This window comes from Sus scrofa, chromosome 5 (genome assembly GCF_000003025.6).
Source record: "Sus scrofa isolate TJ Tabasco breed Duroc chromosome 5, Sscrofa11.1, whole genome shotgun sequence".
Classification (NCBI taxonomy): Eukaryota; Metazoa; Chordata; class Mammalia; order Artiodactyla; family Suidae; genus Sus; species Sus scrofa.
Window position 1 is genome coordinate 55,738,580 of NC_010447.5, and position 7,093 is coordinate 55,745,672.

The window sequence follows — 7,093 nt, forward strand, 5'->3', positions numbered from 1 at the left end:
AACAGAAACAAATTGGAGGTCCAATACATGTATCTGCCACTGAAGAATTACCTTTTGTAAAGCCCCAGAGGATATCTAAACATTTACCAAGAGTTTTGAGAAGTTGAATCACAGCCTCAACTTTCCTGGACCTGAGGCACCAATCACCAATAAGCTGCTGTCACCCATTGTATCAGTTGTATCTACTGCTCTGGCTCATATCTTGACCATCACCACTGATTTCAGTCAAGCCTGGATGCTCCTGTGCAGGTTTTAACTCAATTTTCACTGACAATGTTTTGCCTCAACTTCTGCCCCTCTCTTTACCTACATATGAATGTTTTAGAAATGCGAGGGAACTACTGGGTTTATTTTCAACCCACGGTGAACTCAAGTTGATGAACAATCATCTCTTCTTCCAATCTTTTGGGTTAATTCTGAAAGACATTCTACACTCTTCTAAGCATCATCTAAAGGCTTCATCTGCCCACACCTGTCACTTTAATGAAACTTTCTCTCTCCTGACATATACCCCTGCTCTTTGGAGTCACCTTCCAAATGCAGGTATCCAAAAGTAGAGCATTCCTACATACTTTTATAAGCTGAAGTGGTATAGAGTGAAGAAACAGTTACCTTAAAGCATATCTTTCTAATAGATGCACAAAACAAATTGAATGCTCACAGACACAGCTCAAAGCTATGGCAGCTGGATGCTGAGATGCTGAGTGTAGTTCCAAGGAAAGAAACTTGTTGTGCCATTTTCGCTGCTAGGGGTGTGCACTGCCTCCAGGACAAGCTCCATGCAAAACAAATGCGGAATGCTACTTTTGCATTACACTTTTTTTCATTAAAGCAAAAATCCTCTTCAGTTTGTGAAAACAGGTGTTAATGTAGGTCTTCCATAAAAGAGATGTGGTATAAAGTGAACTTTTGAAAAGGGGGGGTATCTGTACCACCTGGAGATAAATCAGATTGTGCTTTCTGAGGAATGTGAGCTAAAATATAATCAAATCATTATTACACATGTATTTGTTATATCAGGTTTATCTCAGTAAATTCATTTTTCTATACCCTCTTCCACACAGAGGCCATACAAAAACTCTCCATATTTTACTACTGTGTACCATTTCTCTTTCTTCACTAACAGTATATACTTTTTCTACCATGGTGCTGTCCTGAATCTACCCATTCCTCCATACATGCAGTCATCCATCTTGCACTATTAAGCATATACTTCATCCTTTAGATCCTTTCGGACTACCCTCCCTATTCAAGTTTTCCAAGTCTGTGTCCCTAGCCCTAGAAACCTTCTTTTTTTGAGAGAGAAATCTGGACCATTGGTACTGACATAAGTACATTTTTACAGTTACTTGGAGAGCAATGCCCCTTTCTTTATGTCAAACACAAATAATCTAGTGGTAGCAATATTATAAATCTTGTAATGTGTACTCAGTCATTTATTCTGGAGTCTAAAATGACTCCAGTGGCAGAACTGAGATATAATTGTAGAAAAGTACAAAATATTTTTAGTGATAAGTAACTTGATTTTCTGTAGAAGCACTGGCAGATTTAATTTTTTAGCGACCTAGAGATATGTTTTCTCCTAATGATTATTTTTACACATACATATTCCTTATTTTTATAGAAAATATAGTACATATTCCTATAGTCTACTGAAATGTTGCAATTCTTTACAGTTGTTTCCTTTTTCCATGTTTAAGGTATTGAGTCAACTCAGCATGCTTTGTTCCACACTCAAAACCTAATAAAGTAGACAAGGATATACTGTCCAATAATGTAACCTCTCTTTGTGCAGAGAGGTTGGATTTCAACAGGAAATCCTAGGAAGATTTTTATTAAATGTTTATATACAAACAAGTAGATATATGTGGAGTCTAAACTCTTTAACTTTTACACAAACCCATTGTTTGTTACTTAAAATGTATAAGGATAAACTGTGAAATTTTCCTTCCATAAGGAAGAAATCTGAAACATTGACAGTTAGACACAGCATGTTCATTGCTGGAGGTTACACACCATTTGCTGCAGATTTAATGGCTAGAAATTTCACATGTATACTCACATGCATACACACATTTTACCTTCATATTTATTTTCCAATAAGCAACTAAAGAAAAATGGAGAACAAAAATAAAAATTTACCCTCCACTCTGATGATAATTAAAACATTTACATAAAACTAGTAAAAGAAATACAGCTTATTGCTTTAGTAAGGGATCAACAGGAATCATGATGATAAAATGTTGTTAATAAAGTTTAATAAGATAAATATTTTCTAAAAATGTTTTGTATGTATTTGCAGTTTATATTTTGATGTTTGTGTGTGCTTTTCTTTATAGCTTATTTATGCTTCCTAATTGATTATATGCCATACAAGGATATAAGTCCCATGGTGAGTACCAGATTTTTTTGTCTCCATTCCCTAGTTGCATCCCAGCATGCAGTATAGTGCCAAAGTCCACAGTAGGCATGCAGTACATATTTTTGAGTGAAATGTACAAATGAATGAATGACTTTTCAAAACTTAACTATAAAATAAACTATATTTAATTTTCATTTTATAAGTAAGCTTTGAGCTATCTTTCTAAAGTGAAAGAAATCCTGTAAGAATGATTATTGACAAATATCTGGACCAGTTGTGCCGCCACAGTCTGCAGCAGAAATAATTGTCATCTTCCTTGAAGGCAGATACAGTAAGCAGCACATGTTGTAGGATACTGCCTCAGCCAAGCTTAGGTGGGGTCTATGAAATATGCCATATGACAGTTTATGGAATTAAAATTTCTCATCAGATTAATGAGCAATATAGGCATATTCTGCTTGAATGCTGCTGATAAGTTAAATACGTTTATTGAGGACAAAATATATGATGTAGAGACCTTCTCATGGAGTTTTGTGCAGGTAGAAAATAAAAAATGATGTGACACAAATAACCTTCAGAATGAAATTCTTATGCAACAAATGAAAGACAGTCAAACTTGCCTTATAGTTTTACAGAAATGAGAAAGCTTGGAAAGAAATAAGCTGTAAAGATAATGCTGAGGTAGTAAATGCATTAATAAATTAAGAGAGAAAGAGAATCAAAGCATGGAATCAAGAGCAAATTTTAGAGGTAACTTGATCAGAACATCAGGAAAGGCAGACGGAGACAGGAGGCTAGAGAGAGGTCTGAAGCCAGACTGCAGCTCTCAATACATATCCTTTCCCTCTGGGTTTTGTTTTTTTTTTTGTTTTTTTTTTGTTTTGTTTTTGTTTTTGTTTTTGTTTTTAGGTCCCGAAGAGGCAGCTGCCCTCTGTTACCGGTTTGGCTAGCTCTTAGGATCAGAAACTTGCAGTGAAGTTGAGTCAAGTCCTTCTGGGCAGTACATAGTAAGATGTAGTCAGGCTGTATGTCTAATTATTATCCACAATGTGAGCACCTAAGTTTTAACCTGAACAAGGGACTTATGATTGAAAGTATATCACTGTATCCTATTAACTTTCTGATAATGTTCTGAAGCCAGTTGAGAAAGAGAGAGAAAATGCCACTGGGTAAAAAATTGTGGCATCAATTCTCTGCCACACAGATCAATTGGATTTATATTTACCTCCAGCTACATACTTAAAATCTATAGTTTTATTTTTTCTTCAGTGCACAGCCCACAGCTTAAATAATTGCAGATTCAAATGAATTTTAAAGGGATTGAACAGGCTTTGAATTAAAAATGTGTGAACATTGTTGTTTTAATCACTCAATTATTTACTAATTTAACTCAATAGGTTCACATTTTCTCTCTCTCCCTTTCTTTCTTTTATTCTTTCTCTCTCTCTAATTCCCCTAAGGATAATATTCTGCAAAGCTTTCACGTTCATCTTTCAAATGATTTGGAACTATCTTAATCAATAAAATAAATATAATATGTGTATATATAAATTTTTAGATCTATTCAACTGTCATCAAAAAATATCAGATATTCTGATTTACAAATCCCCTGTCCTCAATCCTAACTACCCCTCTCTTAGAATTATAAGATTTTAAAATCCATTCATTAGACATCAATGTTGTATAAAGAGAATTAAAAATACATCTACTCTTCTAGCAGAATACTGAATACTGAAGCCTTTTATGCATGAAATCCTTATACAAAATTTTAAAGCTTAGACAGTAATTCCAAACATAGTACCAGTTGCAGGAAATCCAACATATATTAGAGAAATTCATCACAATCAAATAATAAAAGAACTATTTTAATCTATCATAATTTTTCTCTATATTCGGATATTAAGAAAAATGACTGTTTTTCACTAGAATACTTTAAAGAGTGAACAGTTTCAAATTACTTCTAGTACTGAGTTTTGGTAGCTTTTTATATCATATTTAAATGTATGGATTTTATAATTATAACGAACTATTTTCAGTGAATATTTATGATTTGCTAGGCAATATGCTGAGCCATTAACACACATTAATTTAATTTGCTTTCATATATATCAGTAAGTTAGCAATTATCTCCACTTTAAAGATCTAAAAACATAGACCTAAAGAGGTAAATAGAGTTGATGTGGTAATTGAGCTAACATGAAAGACTCTTCCGTCCAATAAACATTTAGAAATATTAGATAAAATATAGCAAAATCTATTTAAATAAGCAATCAACCACAAAAGAAAGTTACACCCACAATTTCCAGAAACTAAAACAGATCTCAAAATCAAGGGAGAATCAGACCCAGGTATAGGCCTTAGAGGTTTGTTCTAAATCTCTAATGGGGAAGAAATCCATGCCATAAGTTGAAGGAACTTGAATTTGATTTATTTACATTTAGTAGGTAGTTATGGGAAATTACCATATTCATAAAACAGTAACTTGAAAATTAAAAGCAAAAATACCTTTCAACTTCTTGTGGTAATAAAAATATAAATAAACCTGAGGAAAAAGAGAAGCCTCAAGCTTTGTCCACATATTGCTGTGGAATCCAAATTCACAATATATATATATACTGCCTAGACAGAGAACAAAAAGAAATGTGAGACCTCCCAGAAGATTTCATAGACATACCATACAGATTTCCCACTTTAAGAAAAAAAAAAAAAAAAAAAAAAACACTTTCACAGAATACATTAACAAAAATAAACTACAGAAGGAAATGAAACACAATGAGAGAAAGTAAAATTATAAAGAAATTATAGAATTTCACACCAAGAAATAGAAATAACAGTACAATCAAAATGGCTTTAAAATAGCATAGCTTCTATGGACTGAATATTTCTCATAAAAAGGCATTTCTTAAATCTCACTGAGATGATATTTGGAAGTGAGATATTTTTGGAGGTAATTAGGTTTAGATGAAATCATGAGGATAGGACAACATAAAGGAATTAATATCCTTATAAGAAGAGGAAGAAAGACCAGAGATCCCTCTCCTTATCCCTCTCCCCCTCTGCCATGTGAGGACACAAGGAGAAAGTGGTTATCTACAAGCTAGGAAATGTGATCTCCCCAGAAATTGAATTGGCAGACACCTTGATCTTGGACCTCCCAACCTCCAGAACTGTAAGAAATAAATGAATCGCAAAAGGAATTTCAGAAAATAACTCAATTTACAATAACATCAAAAATAAATAAATAAAATATTTAGGAATTGACCAAGGAGTGAAAGTTTTGTGCAATGAAGCTGACAAGTCATTTTTGTAAGAAATTAAAGAAAACATAAATGAAAAGACATACCATCTTCATAGACTGGGAGACTTAATATTTTTAAGATGTCAGTATTACTCAAAAGGATCTTTAGATTCAATGCAATCTCTATCAAAATTCTAAGGATTTTTTGCATATATAGAAAAAACTCACATAAAATTTATATTGATTGCAGGGACTTCAAGTAGCCAAAATAATCTTGAAAAAAGAGTAATGCTTACTACAAAGCTACAATGAGCAAAACAATGTAGTATTGGCATAAGGGCAGGCATATAGGCAAATGGAACAGAGAGCCAAGAAACAAACCCTTGCATATATGGTCACATGATTTTTGACACTGATGTCAATAAAGGAAATTTTTCCAACAAATGGTATTAGAAAATCTGGATATCCATATGCGAAAGAATGAAGTTGAACCTTTACCTAATAATTTATACAAAAATTAAGTATGGATCAAAATCCTAAATATAAAAGCCAAAACTGTAAAAATCTCAGAAGAAGCATAGAGAAAAAGCTTCATAACACTGAATTTGGAAATGATTTCTTTGCTATGACATCAAAGGTACAGGTGATAAAAGAAAAATTGGACAAATTGAACTTCATTACAATTGAAACTTTTATATATCAAAGAAGACCATCAATTGGAGTTCCTGTTGTGGCTCAGTGGGCTAAAAGCTCGACATAGTCTCTATGAGGATGCAGTTTTGATCCCTTGCCTCATTCAGTCAGTTAAGGATCTGGCATTGCTGCATGTTGCAGCATAGGTCACAGATGTGGCTTGGATTCAGCATTGCAGTGCAAGGGTACAGGCCTATAGCTGCAGCTCTGATTTGATGCCTAGCCTAGAACTTCCATATGCTGTAGGTGTTGCTGTGAAAAGAAGAAAAAAAAAGACAATCAATAAAATGAAAAGGATACCTATAGAATGGGAGAAAATATTTTCAAATAATATCTGCTAAGGGATTAATAGCCAGAATATTTAGATAACTCTTAAAACTCATCAACAAAAAAATAACTAGATTCAAAATGGGCAAAGGAGTCAAATAGATATTTCTCCAAAGAGCATATATATAAATGGCCACTAAGTACACAGAAAGATACTCAAAATCACTAATCATTAAGGAAACACAAAGCAAAACCATGATGCCACATCACCTTAAACTTATTAGAATGGCTTCTATCAAAGAAAAGAAAGAAGTGTTGGGAGGATAGAGAAGTTAGAACATTTGTGGACTGTTAATGGGAATGTAAAATGATATAACTGCTATGCCAAACAGTATGGCAGTTACTCAAAAAATCAAAACTAGAATTCCCATATAGTTCAGCAATACCACTTCTGGGTATGTGCCCAAATTAACTGAAAAGATATTCTCAAAGAGATATGTATACACCCATATTAATAGCAGGGTGTTCATGAT